General features: G+C 35.0%; 1 protein-coding gene across 2 annotated transcripts in view; it reads left to right on the top strand.

Moving 5' to 3' along the window:
- Positions 1 to 373: 373 nt before the first annotated feature.
- Positions 374 to 22,088, top strand: part of CNTN1 (contactin 1) — a 320,158-nt gene continuing 298,443 nt past the window's right edge. For both annotated transcript variants that reach the window (XM_045829319.1, XM_045829321.1), the window contains exon 1: positions 374 to 524. The gene's annotated coding sequence lies outside the window, so the exon portion shown is untranslated. The remainder of the gene's footprint in view (positions 525 to 22,088) is intronic.

Below are 22,088 nucleotides of genomic sequence, written 5' to 3'. Positions count from 1 at the left end.
TGCTTCCCAATCGAAGCATTGCCCGTGATGTTTTTTCCTGTCAAATCTCAGAGCAGATGGTCCCTCCGGGGAAGCTCTGGAAGTGTTGGGTGTCTGCTTATGCCTGGCCTCTCCTTCCCTTTTGGGGTCTCAGATGACAAGTTATCAAGCCACCTTTTCTCCTCTTAAGGGTCCTTGATCCAGTAGCAGCAGGTTTTGGTTCCAAGCACTGCAGAGACCCTTTGCAGCTGGGTTTAGCAGCTACCCGGTCCGCAGCAAACCCTGGTCCTAAGGTGAGAGTGACATCCAATCTGTCCAATCAGAGACGCAGGTTTTTCTTTGGTGCCCGCCCCTCTTTCCCATCCGTGCCAATAACCGCTCTAAAAGGCTGGGCTTCTGCTGTCAAGTAGCTCGGGTGGGCTCGACCTAGACGAGGAGGGGCGCCGGCTGGGAAGATGCGCTCCCAGGTGTTTGCAGCGGAAGTGGGAAACCTGTAGGTGATGGTCCAGCTGTGCCGCGCCGGGAGGAGCAGGAGCAGGGAACAGGTAGGAGGCAGGACTTTTCCTTCTTTGCAGATAGGATAAAGAATGCGTAATTTCACACTACTGTTGCCTTCCCCCCTCCCCCAATCCTGCCCCGCCCTCGTCACCCCCAAAATCTCATGAGGTCGTCGCAGCTCTTGTTGTGAAGGGCTGAGGTGCAGGAGGTCTGGTGCTGGGAGGGAGGTGGACAGGATGCTGCAGCCCGGGGTCACCGGCGGGGCACCGCAGCAGTGCCGGAGGAGCGGGGACTGAGCCCCATCTGTGTCTCCTCAACTTTCAGGCTTCCGCTCGCACAGCCCGTGATGCGCCCACGGGGTGCCATGTCGCCCGTCTGGGGAGGGTCTGGGGGAGCAGACGTGTCAGCCCCCAGGAACCCTGGGGTCTTCCTCGATCTGGAAGAGCTTCTCCTCCTCCCCACGCCTGTCCTCACCTTTCGTTCTCCCTCTCCTACCTTGCGTCTAGACTCTAGCACATCCCAGCGAAAACTGGGAATGACTGAACCGAGGGGAAGAAGGGACTTCTCCCTCTGCTAAATGCTGGTTCCCTTCGACAGGGTGTGCGGAGGGGAGGGGTGGGAGTGGGGGTGGGGGGATATCCTGCACCTCGAGGGGTATGTTCGGATTAATTACGCCTCTATGGAGAGGACACGGGCCCTTCTCCCATCTCTGCGGCAGTCTGAGGTGGGAGAGAGACAGCGAAGGCTTTGCCTCTTCTCTCCTAGCCTGGCGTTGTCTCCTGGGAGCCACCTTCTCCCGTAGTTTCTAAAAGATAGGTTTATCCACGGGGATTCCCAGAGAGTCAAGTAATTGTGCCCTGATGGGTTCACAGCGACTGCGAGGCAGCCTCTCTGGGTGACCGCATCTGGGAAGTAGGTGTTGGCCCAGTGCCGGTTCCTGCCGGAGTCAGATTGCTGGAAGCAGTAGGCAGAACTGCAGAGAAATTATACGCTGCTGCATCACTTTCAGGGGTTGATGACACCCTGCTTTGAAAACTGCTGAAAATTGGGGTGATAGGAGAGGATGAGTGGAGAGCTGCAACCTTTTCTCATTTATTCATGCCAAATCCAGCATGGGCATCTGTACGTGTGCTTGTGTGTGCGCACATCTCCAAGGTGGAGCTATATATAGCTCCTGCACACCCAGCCCCGTTTGCCTGCTGCTGAACAGGCTGCCTTGGCCTTCTGAAGCAATCTGGAGGCACTGAGTGGGAGGGGCAAAAAGGAATCCAATTCTCCATTGGGGGAAAAGCCAGAGAAGATCTGCTCAGACTGAGGAAACCTTGCAGGAAATAATGCTTCTGTAACACACTCGAAGATCAATAATTCCAAATATTATTTTGAATACATCATTGGAGTGCTATTTGATATTCATCTATTTTCCTGCATTTTTTCAGCTTCATGGTGTACCTAGGAACCATACTAGCTTGAAATGTAACACATGTATCAAGTGAATACATATCCTAGCTGGGATATCTTATGAAACTCACTAGAGCATAATGGTTTGCTTATGCCTGTACCTTGGTTGTTTGCTAGTAAATTTTGGGGGGTGGTAACTTATAGCTAGCAGCATTTGGGGATCTGGGGGGAAAGGATGCATCCTCTTTACAGGATGTAGAACTAAGGGACCCTTAGGGCCTTTGGAGTAGTTTTGATGTATTTCTTTGTATCAGTTTTACTGTGGAGCTGATACTTAAACTTGTGCTGCTGTTTCATATCATATCTATTGGTATTGCATGGACTTTCTTTTATAGAGGTATGTGCATTTATTCTTCCCAATGCCTGGAATTATTTAATTTTGATAATAGCATTTCCATTATTTTAGATGAGAAAACGAAAATGTAAAGGACACAAGTGATTTGTTTAAAGTCTTCAAAAATCCACTCTTTCAACCCTGATGTTCCAATAACCTACTGTGAATTATACACGTAGCACTTTCCACTCAAACAGAATAGTTCAGCTTCCCATGGTTTTTGGTCCTGGTAACAAAATCTGATCAAGATTGATACCAGTAATAATATAGTTCAGTATTATTCAGTGATTCAGATACAGTCTTATTTGTTGCTTAACCCTTATTACAGTCTGATTTGTCCTTTTAATTAGACAGGAAATGGTTTGAAGGGAAAGACCGTTACCATTGAACACAGTCCTAGGCAGGCTTAAAGGTTCTCATTCAGAAGCATCAACATAAGTTGTTGGTTAGATGGATGCAGCAATGACTTGGGGATAATGTATTGGTTGATAGAAGGCTATGTGGGGGGACTACTTTTGGAAACTGCCTTTGTCTTCATTATTCTTTTCATAAGGAGCAATGGATGACATGAGTGTTTCTATATCCTTCCACAAAATGATTAAATTTTCCCGTGGGCTTTATGACTTTGTACAGCTTATTCTGTATTTTCTCTTGTATCTTGTGCCCTTTGAGACTAACAAGACACCGAGAGAGAGAAAACTCATATTTCTTTAGGCAAAACATCCTATGTAACTGCCTTTTAAATAATCAGCAATGTCCATTCATTTCCATTTCCATTTTCATGCATTTTTACATGTAAATTGGTCATGTTCTGTATCATATCACAGACCCTACCCTCTCTAAGTCATCTTTAAGCTCTACTTCTTTGTGTCAAATACTTGTATTCTTTTATTGGTATATTGCTCATTTTTCTTTCCTTATGATATGTTATTTTCCATATTGTTCATCTTCTTAAAATTTTACTTGATACCATAATGATCTGATGTCATAATTTCTCCTGCTTTTTCTAAGGCTCCTTTCTTTGTGCCCCTCTTATCTCTTCTTCCTGCTTCTAGCTTTCTGATGAATTCCCCCAAACTGGTAATAATTTATTTTATTGGAATTAAAGTTCTCCTTTTACACTTCTACTTCTAATCTCTCCTTCATTTGCCATTTCCAAATACTATCCTAATGGCTAAGAGTACAGGCTTTGGAAGGAAACCTATACATGTAAATATTTATGTATCATTATGCAGATCAGTGAATGTCAGTAAGTGAGCTGGGGATTATAATAGCAATTACCTCAGTTTTTTGTGGGTTTATTTCAATCTTAAGTGAGAGAATGCATATTACACATTTAAAATAGGGCTTGACCCACAGTAATTACTCATAAATAATAGCTTTCAGTAGTAAAAGTACTATTTATAGTAGCAATAAGGTACATAGTAAAAACAAATTTTTGCTTGTTCCCCATCCATAGTCATCACCCTTAAACTGGTTTTTAGCAAAGGTTTATGATTAGTTATTTTTAGATGTTTCTTCCCTTACCTCCAAGTAACTTCAGTTACTTCAGTAACTAAAGTAACTCAGTAACTTCAGTAACTAATTTATTCATTTTTACTCTCACCTCTAATTTGTATCTTTCTCTGTTTTCCCAATACCAATTTTGTCTGTCATTCATTGTGTGCCTGGATATGTGCAGTAGGCAATTTAATCAAATGAATAAATCCCTCTGCTTTAATCTAAGGTGTTGCACATTTTTATTGGTATAATGTATTTTTAATTTGTATTATTAGTTCTACTCTGCTTTGAAGCTTTCACTGTGTTTCACTTCCTATCTTAAAAAGTATTGTCTTTGGAGCAAGAATACTTATACTTGGGTTCGAATTCTGAGAATTGGGCTTAGCAATCGTGTGCCCTTGAAAATATAGCTACTGAATGGGACATTTCATTATGGTCATATGAATGACCTATTTTGTAAAATTGCATCCAGAAGTATACCCTTTTACTATTACTTATAAAATAACATTTTCATGATTATAAGGAAATACAGAATCATTCAGGAAAAATTCAAAATAAAAGAAAATTGTATGCAGAGACATCCACTCTTACCCTCTCAATAAATATGCATTGATAGTTAACGTTTACCAATTTGAAATTAGAATGAATATTCATTTTTGCATTTAGCCTTTATCCCACTTGATATAACATAAACATTAATTTCATTTGATATTCTTAATAACCATATTTTTATGGCTGCCAAATGTTCTTTTATATAGAGCCTTTAGATTGTTTCTGGTTTTTCACACTTCTGAAAATGAACATAAATATACATTAATCTTTGCATCTCTTATCATTTCTTTACAATAACTTCTTAGATATTGTCAAATATATAAATATATTCAGACACCTAATGCTTATTGATAAATTGCACCATCAAAAAGTTTATACACAAGTTGATACTCAGCATAAACCAATATGGCAATATTCTTATTAACACTTGGTGTTGTGGTTACAAAATGTGACTATTTTGATAGTAAAACAATTGTACTTAGTTATTCTTTTAAGTTGTGCTTCCATAATTTTGGATGTGTCCAAGAAATGTGTTTGTTTATTGGCTCTTCATATTTTTTTAATTTGTGGATTTCATTTGACTGTAACTTTATTGGGGTATTCATGTTTTCTTTGTTTAATACAAAATCTGTACACTGTGAAAATTTTCCTCATGCTGTTTTTTGCCTTTTGTATTTTATGTTTTGGATATAGAGAAATTTTAATTTTATTTCAGTCTAACCTATATATGCAGTAGTATCTCTCATTGCTTTAAAGCTCAGAAAACTTTCTCTTACCTAATAAATACCTGATAGTTAGCTGACTGTAGAAACATACATATGAGGATACTGTTGCTGAACTTCTTGCCTTCTTTGAAGTGGGATTTGGTTTATGTATATTGTGTATACAAGTATGTCCCTGTGTGATGAAATGGCTCCTGAGGACATAGAAAATGCATTCTCAGTCTATTAAAATCCCATTATTATTTAGGCAGCTCTCCCAGGAAGTGAATAGTACCTTAATTCTTTCTGAGCTACCACTGTCCATTTCAAAAGTGCCACAGGGCAAAATGTACTATGGGAGATATTAATGACCAGGTTACTCAGCCAAGGCAGTCACATTATTCGCACAATTATCTGAATGACTCAGGCACTAAATCTGCTTTTGCCAGGATTATCCAGATGGTCCTTAATACACTAGATAATTGCTCACCTCTGTACTTGATTTTTGTGATGTACACCTGACCATGCTATTGCTTTTCCTGCACTGTTTTGTTACTGTTTTCTAAATGCTAGGTTAGTTGCATGTTTCTTTTATAAGAGGCAATTTCCCTGGTGTTAAGAGCACATAAGAGTTATATAGAACTCTGCATGAAACCCAGCTTAGCCAGTTACAATCTGTATGATTTGGGGGTAAGTTATTTAATCTCTGTAAGTCTCTGTTTCCTGTGTAGAAAATGATGATATTCAAAGTTCATCATGTAAAGGGTTGTCAGGAACATGTATAAAGGACACATGGACAAAACCAAAGGGGGGGTAGGATCAAGGATGGGAAGTGGGGATGGCTGGGGTGGGGGAAGTAGTGGGAGGAAAATGGAGACAACTGTACTTGAGTAACAATAAAAAAATGTGGAAACCACCCCCCAAAGTTCAGAGTTCCTACTTCAGTCTCCCTCTTCTGTAGTCTTCTTTTCAAACATAGTTTTCATACCATAACCAAAGTTATCTTTCTAAAGCCAGTCTCATCAGATACTTCCTCTGCTGAAAATCTTTTGATAGCCTCCTTTTTAATAAGATGACTGAAGTCCTTTGCATCCCACCTAAAGTCCTTTATTAAATGGTTCCTGTTTACTTCTTTAAGACTGTTTTCTCATTATCCCAATCTCTTCCATCTCCAGTCTCTTACAATGCCAGTCACACTGAACTGTTCACACTTCTTCTAATGCATCATGTTTTTTCCCTTCCTGCCCCCCTCCAAACTCTACTCTCTCCTCATATGCCAGTCTTGGCTAGAATTAAGCTCCTTGTCTGCCCTGAAATTGACTGCTAACATTTTCAAGGCTCAGCTCAGCTCAGCTGCTACCTTCTCTGGGGGACTTCCCTAAACTCTCAGGTTGAGTTGTGGGCACTTATTCAGTGCTTCCATAACGACCTGTGGATACCTCAGCTACAGCATTTACTGTAGTGTAACTGATTCTTTACTTGTCTATTACCGGTACTCATAGGCCCTTGAGGATAGTGGCCATGCCTTATTCCTTTTTGTGTTGAATGAAGGACTGACATATAGTTGATACTCAATTAATATTTTATGAAGAAATGAATAAAAGAAGGTTAAGATTAAACTTATTTACAGATTTCAACAAATTAAGGATTTATACCTCTACCTTGGAATGAATGAATGAATGAATGAATGAATAAAAACTAGAAGCTATGTCAAGCTTCACAATTTTTCAGGGATTAAATTCCTGGTTTTATTGATTTATACAACAAAATAGAAAAAGGAGAGTCCTTTAGTATTCAATTTGATAAAGAAAAACTATATTTATGACACTGCAGAATCCCCAAATATTACATTAGTGGGAAACTCTTTTATATGATTCTGTTTTAGAAGGAAGAAGAAATATATAGTTACATGGATAATGTAAATATATAAATTAAGCAGTGGTGGAGCTAAATATTGGCAAAATTTATACCCCTCCTCTTTACTTAATAAAAAGGTCTTTCATGATATGATGTCCAGTAGTTTATAAAGTGTGATTACATGCATAAACTCATTTGGTCCTTCACAACAATTCTGAAAGTTAGATTGAAATACATGATGAGCTAAACTTAACAGATGAAACAAGCTCAGAGAGGTAAGTCATTTGCCTAAGATCATATAGTAGTGGCGTAGCTTGAAAAAAAATAGTTGCATGTTTGGTGTATTGTGCTTAGCCAAAATATCTCCTGAGAAGCTGGCCATCTGCCACCATTTTTTTCCAGGCAAAGATACTGGTGTTGATATTAACAATCAATCCATTGAGAGTCCTGAGCAATCCAGTGAGAATACACTGTACCAATACCTATTTACAGTTTTCACTTGGGTTCTTAATGATCTGAGAAGAAACCCACTGACCACAGTTTTGGGTTTAAACATATTTTAAAATCTTTTACTTATTTACTTGACTGGCTAATTAGACTATACACACACACCCATATTACACTTTTTTTTTACTTCAAAGTGTATTTCTTTTTACTTTTGGTGACAATTACAATGTTCTTTTCTCATCTTTAAAAAATAGACTATTAAAATACTTTTTCTAGATATTCTGAATTAAGTAGACAATATTCAGCTTTTCAGTTTGGCGTAGCTTCTATGCAATCTTAGAGAATCAGATGAGTCAAATATGTTTTTCAAAAATAGTGAAATTGTTGAAAAGAAATTTATGAAAAATAGTTGGATACTTACCTAGAGCAGTGATCTAGCCTAGTTTGAAATTTGAAAATACTGAGGTATAAGGCTGATTTTCCTATTTGACTTGTGCAAATGATTTCTTCTCTATAAATGTGTTGCATGCATTATCCCATAACTAACCAAATGTAGTGAAGTGGATTTTATTTATTTTGACCATTTTACAAATGAGAAACATTAGAGAAATTAAGAAGCTAATGATTAGAGAAGATAGAATTCATGTTCAGGTTATCTGACTCCTGAACCTAAGTTAATAATCATTGGGTCATTCTGCCTCTCGTGATATCTGGCTTTAGTATTTCGTGAGTCACAATCTAAATATTCTCTGTTTCAGGTGATCAGTGTTTATCCCTAGACTCCTAAATATACTTAGTATCAAAACAAGAGATTAAATTATTGTAAACATATATCTTTTATTTATAGATATCTCATAAACAAAATGGCCTTTCACTACAATGATTTACATGGGCAGTTTCCCAAATATGAATTAAGCAATTACAATGTGCCATTTGAAAATACATTGTTTTAAATTTGAACCAAACATCAGAAATTTTTATGCCTTTCTGCCCTAATTTTGCTTCCAAACATCACAAAGCATAAACAGTAATTCTATCCTAAGACATCTAATCTGAGAGTACTTAATTGTCATGGTTACTGAAAGTACAGATTTGCTACATATATCAGGCAAGATTGCTGAGGATATTATAAATAATATTTATGTATTTCTGAGACTTAAATTAATATAATAGACTATTATATTACATAAGATTTTCTATTACATATTATTTTATTCATGAAAGCAATATGCTTTTAGTGAAAGTCTTTTATAAAATGCATGCTGGATTGATGTACTATATTTTTCTTTTGGTTTACATATATTATTTTAGAAAGATAACTCTTGGTACTAAAATGAACTCAATATTTCTAAAATAAGGTATTTTAAAATTCTGATTTATGCACAATTGAATGGTGATGAAACTAAGATATTTACTTTCCATAAAGCATTGTATTGCTTTTTAACAAATCTTTTTGATTAAGAATAGCAAAAATACAGTAAAGTGCACAGAAGGAGGTCAGCTCAATGAATTGTAACAAAGAATTTACATCCATAAAATGAAAACTCAGTTCAGGATAAAGAACCTTGCCAGCACCTGAAATTTCCTCTTCCAGATTTTCCCAATTACTACCACCCTGCTGGTCTGCAAATGTAGCCACTATTCTGACATTAAGACTTTATAGAATAGTTTTGGGCATTTTTGAAATTTATATAAATGGAATGATACAGTATGTACCTTTTGGCTTCAGGCTTCCTTCTCAAACTTTTTGGTGAGATATACAAGGTGGGGAAAAAGTAGGTTTACAGTTGTGAGTATGCAAAACACAGAGTTTATTCTTGTATTATTATTTAGTAATTATTGTATTATTTTCCATACAGACAATTGCAAACCTACTTTTACTGCACCCTGTATTCATGTTTTTGCTTGTAACAATGAATTTGCATACAAAACATAGCTTATTTTTATTGCTCTATAGAATTTTATTGTATGACTACTTCAAAATGTACACAGCTGTTCTACTTGTTGGACATCTGGGATATTTCTAGTTTTATTACTAATAATTCTTTTATGAACATTCATGACTGTATATTTTCTTTATAGCCCAGGTATGTGTATGCATTTTTTTGTAAAGATGTAACTAATATTAAAATTACAGAGTAATAGGCTATTGCTTAGGACAAATTCCTAGTTTTTTCAAAGTGGTTGAGACAATTTCCAATTCAACTAGCAGTGTGTGAAATTCCAAGTTGCTCCATAGCAACACTTTCACCAATCACCACCTTTCAAATTGAACATGTTCTAGTGAGCGAGAGTGTGTGGAGATAAATATCTAGATATGGTTTTAATATACATTTCCTTTTTTGATAAGAAGTTGAACAACTTTTTACATGTGTTTTGGCCATTTGAATAGCTGTTTAGGAGTGCCTGTTCAAAAGTTTTGTCCATTTTGCTACTGAATTATCTGTCTTTTACTTATTGATTCGTAGGAAGTTCTTTATATAGTTTGCATTTGGCCCTTTGAGAATATTTGCAATTATCTCACTCTTTGATTTGCCTTAATACTCCCTTAATGTTGTCTTTTTATCCACAAATGATATCAATTTTAAGTAGTCCATAGTATTTTTTTCTATCTTATTTAATAAGACAAGTCATTTTGTTTACTTTTAGTCATGGAGATATTTTTCTGTCATGTTTTCTAGGCATTATATTGTTTTATCTTTCATGTAAGATTGATTTTTGTGTGTGATTTGAGTCATATTTTATTACTTTTATGAATATAAAATTGATCTAAAGCCATTTATTGAAAAAACTGTCCTTTTCCCATGGTTGGCAATGCTACCTTTGTCAAAAATCAAATGCCCATGAATAGGCAGGTCTCTTTTTGGACTTAATTGGGTTTCACTGATTTATTTATCTATTGTTGAGCCCACATACACAGTCTTAATTATTGAAGATTTAAAATAGGTCTTAATGTTTACCAGAGTAGGTCCTTTAGTTTAGCCATTTTTAAAAAGATTTTATGTACTTATTTTCAGAGAGGGAAGGGAGGAAGATAGATAGATAGATAGATAGATAGATAGAGAGAGAGAGAGAGAGAGAGAGAGAGAGAGAGAAACATCAATGTGCAGTTGCTGGGGGTTATGGCCTGCAACCCAGGCACGTACCCTGGCTGGGAATCGAACCTGGTACACTTTGGTTCCCAGCCCACACTCAATCCACTGAATTATGCCCTAGTTTAGCCATTTTTTGAGTTCTTGAATAACTATAAATTGGCTCTTTCAGTTTGCAGGATGATGCCTAGCCCACTGAGCCATACCAGTCATAAATTGGCTCTTTGCCTTTCTGTATAACTTTTAAAGTCACCTTGTTAATTTTTATAAGTTCTTGTTGGAATTTGATGAAGATGACATTAATCTACCGATCAATTTGAGGATAATTGACATGGTAAAAATGAGTTTTTCAATTTATGATTGCCTATATATTATTTTATATCTTTTAATTTTTTTCTAAATGATTAAAGTTTTGTGTGAAAACCATGTACAACTTTTGTTAGATTTATTCCTAGGCTTTTGACTTTTTGTGCTATTGTAAGTACTATAATTTCTAAATTTTATTTTCTAATTTTGTCCATAGTAAATACAAATAGAGTTGAATTTGTATGTTGATCTTTTATCAACTTACAAAACAAACTATCAATGTTAATAATTTATTTGTTGATTTTTTGAGTTTTTATAAACTCAGTTATTGAGAACAATGAGTTTATTTCTCCTTAGCCATTTCTTACAACTTCTTAGAATCTTGCCTTATTGCCCTGGCTTGGATCTTCAGTGTAATGTGGCACAGAACTGATAACTGACATGCACATCTCATTTCTGATTATCATAAGACATCACCATTAAGTATTAGATTTTTTTATATCTAATCTTTATCAAAGTAAAAACGTTTCTTCCTATTTTGGTTTAAAATTTTTAATTTTTAAAATTTTCATTGCAATTTATTGATTTTGAGAGAGACAGAGAGATTTGTTCCACTTATTTTTTAAAATTCTTTTCTATTCCACTTATTTTTTTATTCATTGGTTGATTCTTATATGTGCCCTGACTGGAGTTTGAGCCTGTACCTTTGGTGTATGCAGTCAGTGCTTCAGCCAACCAAGCTACCTGACCAGGACTACTAAATGTTATCTATTTTGTTTGTTTGTTTGTCCTTTTTTGTTGTTCAATTACAGTTGTCCCCATTAAAAAAATTTTTTTTTAAATATTTATTTATTTATTTTTAGGGAGGGTGAAAGAGAGAGAGAGAGAGAGAAACATCAGTGTGCGGTTGCTGGGGGCTGTGGCTGGCAACCCAGGCATGTGCCCTGACTGGGAATAGAACCTACGATACTGTGGTTCGCAGCCCGAGCTCAATCCACTGAGCTACGCCAGCCAGGGCTCCCCATTTTTAAAATTTAAAAATTTTTAAATAATTTTAAATTTATTGACATGGCTATCTGATTGTCTCTTATATCAGATTAATGCAGTGAATTATATTGATTGATTTTCAAATGTTAAGCCAGAGTTCCTGGAATAAATTTAACATGTATGTACCAGGTATATATTATCCATTATGTACATTGCTGGATTCGGTTTGATAATGTTTTACATGGATTTCTTTTTTAGTTCTATTTTTCAATTTTTTGGTCAGCTTTTGGTGTAAAGCTTGTGTTGGATGGACTCATAACATGAGTTAGAATATATTCATTCTTTCCTTCTAGTAAGAGTCTGTGTATGATCCATATTACTTCTTTTTAAAATGTTTTGCAGAATCCACTGGTGAAGCCATTTGGCCCTAAGAGTTTTTGTGTGTGTCATAACACTTTAAGTTAACAATGTATTTCTTTTATGAAATAAATTCATGCATATTTTCTAATTGTTATTTTACTTATTTTTGGTAAGTTTTATTTTTTTGGAATTTGTTCATCTAAACTTTTTAATATATTTGACATTGTTTTTAAAATAATTACATATCATCATATTAATAGCCATAAAATCTTAATGATGACCTTTTCATTTAAATATACCCACAGAGCTGACAATTGTTGACAGGGTGTATATATATTTAAAATATTTTTATGTATAGAAATAGTTTTAAGTATATTATTATTACTACTATCAAAATAGCATTATACCATATGTAATGTTCTCTCACTTCTATTTTTATCCTTGGCAACCATTATTTCCACGCATTATAGAGTAACACATTCTTTTTAGCATTTGCATAATATCCCTTTGCATAGAACATAATTTATGTCCCTTCTTTGGGTTATTTTCAGTTTTTTTTTAAATAGTGTAACAAGAACATTATTCTGCATGTGATTTTGTACATTCCCAGGAATGTTTCTTTAAGATGCATTTCTAAAGTGAAATTGCTAGCAAAGAGGTACATCTTCACAGATTACCAATATTTCCTAATTGCCCTTCAAAGAGATTTTATTAATTTATAATCCTAGTAGTATGAATCAGAATATTTGCTTTTGTATATCTTTCCCAGTACTAAGCAGTATCAATCTTTCAAACCCATTTAGAAGATTTTGTCTTTCCAATAAAACTATTATTAAAGAAATAATATAAATGAAATGTACTTGTCCACTGATGACATCATAAAACCTAACATTTGGTATTTTCCTATATTGTTTTATTTTACATGTAAAATATTTCAATTTTTATTAAGATTATAAAACATTTCAGTTAAAATGGACGCTAAGTTGTTTTTTATAAAACTCAAGTGATAAAAACGTTTTGCTTCCATTGCTTTTTATGTTAGTATCATAGACTTTCCATATTATGTATGATTATGTTTGCTTGTACAGGAAAGAAACATTGTAATACTAGCTGTTCAACAGGCATAGATTTAAGTTAATGTTCCAAGACTGAGTAGGTATGTATTACTGGGGGGGAAATATTCGGCTCCTATAATTCTCATTGACTTCATTTTCTAAACTTGGGGAAATGGATAAGAAAGTAAGTGTGGCTCTGGCTGGGTGGCTCAGTTGGGTGGAGAGTCACCGTGTACACCAGAAGGTTGCGGGTCCATCCCAGGTCAGGGCACATACCTAGGCTGTGGTTCGATCCCTGACCCAGTTGGGTGCTGGTAGCAACCCTTCAATGTTTCTCTCACACATTCGTGTTTCTCTCTCTCTCTCTTTCTCCCTTCCTCTCTCCCTAAAATTAATAAAAAACATCCTCAAGTGAGGATTTAAAAAAAAGATAGTAAGTTTGCTGTATGGTCTGTCATCTGATTGTTTTTCAAATTTAATTTAGGTGCTTATGCTAGTTAGGCAGGTGTCTCTTCTAACTTACTTGCCTATTTTTGACCCCCTTAAAGCCACTTGTTTGCGAGTTTACAGATATGAACAAAAGCCTGTCTCCCATAAGTAATCTACAAAGTAGGCTCTTTGGCTAGAAATAGAAAGAAATAATGTAAGTACATTATTTTCTTCATTTACTGTATTGGATACCTAGTATTTGTAGGTGGAGAGAAAGGGAAAGAGACAGAGAGACAGACATAGACAGAGGTAGAGAGAGAGAGAGAGAGCGTGTGCAGAAACACAGGTCTGCTGTGTTGTTGGCATTGTATTGGGTCTGATGAGATAGTAATAATGAATAAGCCAGACTCTTCTCTGCCTTCAGGAGACTTCTAATCTAAGTGGAAAAAATAGATTAAAAATAACCCCAAACTATGTAATGAATGCCCTAATGCAAGGAGCATCAACACGTTAGGTAAATGTTCTATGCCAAAGACATTTAGGAGCATATAAATGGCTCAAATAATTGAAATAAATCTAATATATGATAGAGTATAAATTATAAAGTGGCAAGACACATGGCTGAAGAGGAGCAAAGACCAGATCAAGGTGTTAAAGGCTTTGTATTTTATCTTGGAGCAAAGTTTCCAAGTAAGGCAGTGATTTAATTATATTTCTTAAAATGACTTACGAGGATTTAATAAAAGATATTAGGTATGAAAAAGCTTTGTAATTTAAATGTTAAGAAAATTAACTCTAGATTTGAAACAGCATATGTACATAATTCTTGATTAGAAATCTTGCTACAAAATTGGCAGGCCTCTACTATCCAAATCATCTCTTTTAATAAGCTCTAATATAATTTTGTTTTTTACTTCATTTTGCTATTAGCATGTTATAAAAACTCCCTTTGAGTAATTAAGGAAAGAAAATTAAATAAATGTACTGAGCCATGTATTTTCATTTTAATCTTTTCCACTGCCTCTTTGAGAGCCAGATTTCTGCTAAGGCGTACACATCTTTTTTAACTTTTTAATTTTAATTTTTAATTTTTTAAGCTTTTTTGTTGAATTCATTGGGATAGCATTGGTTTATAAAATTTATAGGTTTCAGGTGTACAGTTCTATTATACATCATCTGTATATTGTGTTGTGTGTTCACTACTCCAAGTCAGATCTCCTTCCATCACAACCTCCTTCCATTACATCTTTTTAAAAGCCACAGAAATTTACAGGTGTCCTAGATTTAGGGTTCTGTCCCCTGCCATGGCTGAGAATACCTGCTTAGTTTTATAAACACATATGGTTTTGTGTTTGTATACAATCATATTTGTAACAGGAGTATGTATAAAGGAGTCATTTACAACATGACTAAATCACTCAAAAAAAAAAAAAAGATGTCCAGTAGTACTGGGATATTAAGAGGTATTTAAAACAGAAGGATTTTATAAAATACTCTTCTTTGAAGCTTCCTATGTCTGACATCACCAGACTGATAATTATTTCTATACTTATTTTTACTGTGGTAAAGTTACTAGTTTTAAAGAGGAAAAACTGTCAACACTGCTATCCAAAATCACTTTATTAGTCAAAGTAAAATGTGCTCAACAAATCACATCTTAGTATATCAGAAACACTTACAATAAAAATTCCTACTCTTTTATATTCTCCTGAAATTACACATTAAGGAGTCACAAAAAATAACTGATATGTAGTGAGTGGTATAATTTCTTCTTTGTTTCTTCACTTTCTCCTTGTAATGCCATCATTGTTCAGGGAAGTATTGTGCTGAGGTATACTGATGATACTACTCATTTTTCGAATGTCCAAAAACATTTGTACTTTTCCAATCTAATTATTGCCTATTAGATTTATTAGAGAATTAAAATTTAAGTCAGCCTTTCCCCAAGAAGAGTTTGTTTCACCCAGAGAATGTTTTCCTTCACAATTGCTTGTAAAATCCTTTGACTTGAAACTACCATTTGAATCTTAACTCATAATTTCTGCTCCATTATTGCCATGCCCTACTGCTCAGCTTGCTTATGGGTATCTCCTCATGTGTCCTGAACGTGTTTGAGCTGGGCAGGTGCTGTGGATAACGGATAGTGATGGAGAGCTGTTTCATTTATACCATATCACAGCCTTCTTCAATATTTCTTTACTAATGGACTCTTAGGCAGAATTCTGAGTAAAAGCAACATCTATTTTTGTAAGAATCTGTGATGCTTTAATGAGATAGAAAGTTTTGCTTGTGTCTGCTTTGTATATCTGGCAGGCATCTTTCAAAGGTATGCCTTGCCACCCCATTCAGGAAGTCTCCTCTAGTCTGACTTTTCCCTCTCTTGTGTATGTCCCCAGTGGATTCCTTTACAAACTTCTGCATAACCCCTTTATTATCTTACTTATATCTGTGCCTTTCTTTACTATATGGTAAATGTCTTAATATTTTTAATAAATCTTCAGTGCCTAGAACGCTGCTTCATACTTAGGGATAGTCAATACTTCATATATTTTTTACAATGAACAAAATATTTTGAAAATGTTATTTTGTAATAATTGGCCATATTCCGAGGATGCCAGGAGGAAACCATGAACTTAGTAGATGCACACACTGCTTTCTCCATGTTGCTGGGTACAGTTACAACCATACTATTGTTCCACAACTGAGGTACTATAGGGCAGTGGGTTTCTGACTTTACCATTCATAGGAATTACCTGAGATTATTTGCTAAAAATGAGTACTTCTGACCTCCAACATCACAGATTCTGGTTCAGTAGGTCTTGAATATGATCCAGAAATCTACAATTCTAACATCATCTTTTTTGCTCCTCAGACTACATTTGAGAAAGAAAAATATCAGTTAAGAAAAAACTCAGTTAACCTTGATGGAGCTAATGCATATCTTCCAATAGTAGATGTGTGTAAACACACACATACAGAGAACACACACAGAGAACACACACCTACTCAGACTAAGCCTGGAGAACTGCTTTTAAATACCACTAGGATCACCATGATTCCAGAGCATTACTTATTTTCATCACTGTTCACTGCTTTTCTCCCCTTACTTTCATTTCTGTGATCTTTTTGTTTTCTATCAAAAAATGAATTTTCACACATATCATTGGCCACTCAGGACATTTCTTTTTTTATCATAAATAGTAACTTGTCTCAGTGCCTCAGATGACCTGCTCTTTGGTTCTTCTGCTGTGCTTGGCTATACATATTTTTTGAAGACTAGTTATAGGTGACTGATTTGTCTGCAAAAAAAGGTGTTTTGTTGGTGGAGGAGAAGGAAAACATAAAGAGGGAACATTTTTTTTGAGTTCATTTTCCTGGATGATGTTTGAATATGTTGCTTCTGGATTGCTAAAAATAATAAAATAAGATTTTTGTAGCATACCAAATTCTCATGGTGTTTGAGAAAATGAATAATATATTTACACACTCAGAGCAAGGCTCTCATTTTTATAAAATGTTATGAAAATGAATACATTATTTTCTATTACCTCCTCCAGTGGCTTTTTTATTCCTGGTACTTTCTCCAATCTCAGTTGTATTATCTATTTTATCTACTAGAATTTTGAATCTAATTTGAATTTATATATTCCTTCCATTTATTTGATTTTATATTTGAGAGTAGTTATGGTATATTTTTTAATAATTTTTAAGATACAGTGAAATTTTTTAAAGATTTTTTAAAAAGATTTTTATTTATTTATTTTTAGAGAGGGAAGGGAGGGAGAAAGAGAGAGAGAGAGAAACATCAATGTGTGGTTGCTGGGGGCCATGGCCTGCGACCCAGGCATGTGCCCTGACTGGGAATCGAACCTGTGATGCTTTGGTTTGCAGCCCATGCTCAATCCACTGAGCTACGCCAGCCAGGGCTATGGTATATTTTTCGTGGCTATGCTTCTATTTTTGGAAATCAAAACTATTTCATGAAGATTTTCTATTAACATTTTCCCATTAACTGCTGTTTTCTGACAATATGCTAAAAATTTTCCACTGAATATTGTCTGACATAAGGTGGTAGATATGAATGGATATTAATGTAATGACTGCTAGTCAAAGTATTTGAGAATCAACTGAGAAACAATTTTATACATGTTACCACAAACAATGTTTATTCATATCTCCTGTTTTTAAAAAGAATAATATTGCAAAACAAAAGACTTTCTTTTGGGTTCTTGATAATATATTAGGGAAGGAGACAATCTTGCTCAGCAATTATTTTATTTATTATTTTAGATTTCTTAGTATAATTTGCACATAACCTAGTTATTTGTGTTTTTGAATTTCAAATTCAATCTTCCTCCACAACTTTTCTGGAACTTATTTTGGTTGGTGCTGTTAATAAGTGCATTACTAAAAATACCTTTGCAAAAGGGCACACCTTAATTAAATTTGGCTTTATCTCTACCATCATCCTTTAAACTTTTCAAAGAGGGGAATCTCTTCTTTTTCTTGATTCCAATTACTCTCCTTATAACCTGGGTCTTAGTTTTCCACACCATGAAAGAAAGTTTGTTCTCATATTTGCATGCTTCTTCCCCAGAAATTCCAATCTTTCCTTCTCAATACCCTAATATTCCCCACCTTCAAATTTGTCAGTTATGATTTTTACTAACTTTTTTAGCTACTTTTAGAATCCTATATCTCTCTCTCTTTCCTTTTCCAGAATTACTAGTTTGTAGTTTCAAAATTAGGACCTAGGCTACAGCAACACCCTACCGTCCTTCTTCTGATTCGTTGAAATGGAAGAGGAAAGCCGATGTCTGGGTCTTTCTCTTCTTGTGTTCTTTGGGATTACACCCTTCTACCTTGGTAGTGTCTTCACTACGTCAATTATCACCTCCTTTTTGGATCTTCAACCTTGATCTCTCTACTGGCTTCCTGATGTCAGTATTTAAGCATGCCTAATTACCTTTTCTCTTAAAAACAATGCAGGCAAAATTAAACTAACAAAAACCTTCCTTTACCTCTTGCACCCCCCAAGCTGCTGCAATCATTTCTCCCTTTTCCACAGCCCAATTTCTTTGAACACTTATCTATGTTTAACTTGTCATTCTTTGCTTTCAGTTCACTCTCTGTCCTTTGAAATCTGGTTTATATACTATACATTTCAGTAAAGGTGCATTCTACAAGATCACTAAATATCCCTTAGTTCCTACATCTTATAGGTCACTTCCAGATATTACCTTACTTGACCTTTCAGCAGAAATTTACCCTTGGATTTGTTTTCTTGAAAAAGTCTTTTATAGTTTGGATTAATTGTTAAGCAAATATTCATTTTCCTACCATTCCAAATACTGCTAGATCATATGGCCATACCAGCTGATGTTGTGTTTGGTCATATGATTTGCTTTGCCTAATGAAATAGCAGTGAATGGGAGCTAAGCAGAGTTAGTGCATCTGCAGTTTGGCCTGGCTCTTACACCCTGCATCTGCCATGAGAAGCACAATGCTGGGAACCTGCTGATCCAAGGTGAACGTGGGGATATGTGAGCACACATGAACTCAATACAAAGCGTAGAGTTTAGTCCAGTCAACCCTGCAGCCTAAAGCACAGGTGTATGTGACCCAGTCACACTGTGGACCCATTAGCAAAAAAAAAGCAAAACAAAGCTTGCCATAATTTTGAGATGTTTGCTTTTCAGTATTATTGGGGCAAAAACTGATTCATATACCTCAATTCCCCAGGATTTCATGAAATCATCTATGGTTTTTCATTTGAGTCTCAGAAACTTTTGTAATTTTTGTAGCCTTTTCTTCCTCTACCTTTCTTTTAAGCATCAAGTTTCGTTAGGCTTCTCCCCTAAGCTCATAACCTCAATTCAGATACACTTACTGTGAGGTCTTTTTTCCAATGATGATTTTGATTGATACCTATACGCTGATACCTTCTAAATAGCTCACTATAACATGACCTATATACATCAGACCCATCTTCTCAATGATGCCTTCACCACTTGGTGGTTTCACAAGTACACTAAAATCCATTTCCTGGACACATTGCTTCTGCTCCACAATCCATCTCCTTCTCAACCACAAGGGAAAATATAAGACAATTCTGTACCAACAATATTATTACAAAAATTAGTGTAAGGGTTGTATGTTATTATTCCTCCATTGCAGAAGAGGGCCATGAATCCCAATAGAGTTAAATACTAAGCTCTCTAACCCAATGGCCACATACTACAGATGTACTTGTAAAATTTCATGGGCTACTTATTTAAATTCTAAAATATAGGTAAATTAGAATTACGCAGTGATTTCTTTTGTTTATGCTAATAATCTCTTGATAATTTGACATTTTTATAACTAAATTTTTTCTGTTTAAACCCTTCAATCTTCTTTTTAGGATGTCATGTTTTATATACATATTGCCTGCTTAACAATTACTATCACTGCTCCCTAAAAAGAAACTCCCTTGCTATTCTCCAAATAAGCCACCACATTATTGCCTCTGTGCCTTTGTTTATACTATTTATTATAACTAATGATGCCCTGTCTCCATATTTACCCAGATTCCCCCCTTCTCTGAATCACTTAATTTAAAGCTTAAAACTTTTTATAAAACATTCTCAGATCATTTACAGTGACTCTGGTTAATTTTTTAAACTCTTACAGTTTTTTTTCCCCAAGTAGATCAACTAAGATCCATTACAAATTACCTGCAAGGCACGGATCTTAATCATATGGAAGCTTTCATACTATATAAATAGTATCTACTCCACAGGTATTTTTAATTTAGTTGGAGTTATGAAAGTAAAATATTATTAAAATGTAATTTTTCTATATCACTTAGTTTCATATTCCAACTTTTTAAGCTTTCTGGAACACAAAAACTGTGTGGTCAGTTTATTTTGTGTTCAACACCAAGTATATTTTATTGAAGAGCTATTTAATAAACTGAGTTTTTATTTTTAACCCGTATCATTGCTTTTTCTTTTACTACCCTCTCAGAAATATTACTATGATTATATAGCATCCAGAGAAATAGTTCTCTCTTTCAAACCATGGATTCATATAATTCATAGCAGTAATTATGGGAATTGATTTATTTATTGAGGAGAAATTTATATAAACTTTAAGTTAGACAAAATCAAACCCGCAATCTCAAGGAGTTTATTTATCAAAGTCTTTATCATTCTTGTTTATATGATACTAAATAAAGTATGTGAAAATTAGGTAGACTAATTACTCAGTGAATTCTATTTTTATATGCTAATAATCTTTTAAATGACAATTTGACATTTTTATAAGTTGATTCTTCTATTTATGAAATAGCATAACACATGTAAATTGTTAAATGTAGTTTCTCACAGAGGAAGCAGTTGATAATGGAAATAATAGAAATGTCATGCTTAGGTACAATGTTTCTCAGGTCCTATTATTTTTTAAAAAAATTTATTTAATTTTAAAGAGAGAGGAAGGGACTGAGATAGAGAGGGAGAGAAACACTGATGTGTGAGAAAAATATCAACCAGTTGCCTCTTGCATGCCCCCAATCAGGGGCTTGGCCAGCAACCCAGGGAACCACTGAACCTGTGACCTCTTGGTCTATGGGATGACACCCAACCCACTTAGCCACACTCGTTAGGACTCAGGTCCTATCGTGTTAGAAAAATGTGTCGTTAAGGCATAGGAGAAGAAAGTCTGTATTCAGGGAGCATACTGAGGATCTCTCTATGTACATAATAAAATAAATGAAATTATAATTACAATGCCTAAGTAAAAACCCTTATATTGTACTTTGCTACCCTGAGAGCCATTGGGAAGTGAAGTTATATGTCTTTTTTCACATTTAGTGCTTTGGTTTAATCTATGATTAAATAGCAGAATCATAACTAACCCCTACCTGGTATTTTCAAATTATACTCTGCTCCATTTCTCACTGCTAAGAGAAACAAGATGAGATCAAGTGACCTCCCTGGGTAGTAACTGGGATTTTTGCAATCATTCCAAAGATCTCCTGCTCCTTGACTACCCAAGAGATGGGAATGATTAAGTATGGGCTCATTCTATTGTTAGAATTGGGGTACTAACTAAAAAAAATTCAGGTTTGACCATATGTGAATATAAATATGCAGTGTGAAGTTAATATAAAATATTTAAAATTAACTGGGTTTGGGGGGATTATCCATCTAATAGGCCTTCTTTAATTATAAAAATGAGAGTTAACTTAAGCATCTTATCTGTTTCTCCACCAATAGACACATTAACATTTGTAGACTTTCAAGAACTGGTAGTTCACATTAAACATTGGTAAGCCCAGGAAATTTATGCAATTTGAGAATTTGTGAGAAAAAAGATGAAACAGACTTTCTGGAATCATACTATGGAGCATTTCTGGAATTAATAGGTTCGGAGTAGCAATTGTAAAATCTTACAAAGGACCACATGTTACTGAATTGTAGCAGTCCTTCATCTCTCCATGATTAAAATGTTTATCATCAATGAAGTGATATTATCCTTCTTTATTAGGAAG

The sequence above is a fragment of the Phyllostomus hastatus genome, unplaced genomic scaffold (assembly GCF_019186645.2).
Source record: "Phyllostomus hastatus isolate PE091 unplaced genomic scaffold, TTU_PhHast_1.1 phas_scaffold_93, whole genome shotgun sequence".
NCBI classification, from domain to species: Eukaryota; Metazoa; Chordata; class Mammalia; order Chiroptera; family Phyllostomidae; genus Phyllostomus; species Phyllostomus hastatus.
The sequence above is the reverse complement of the archived record's forward strand: the minus strand, read 5'-3'. Positions and strand labels throughout refer to the sequence as shown.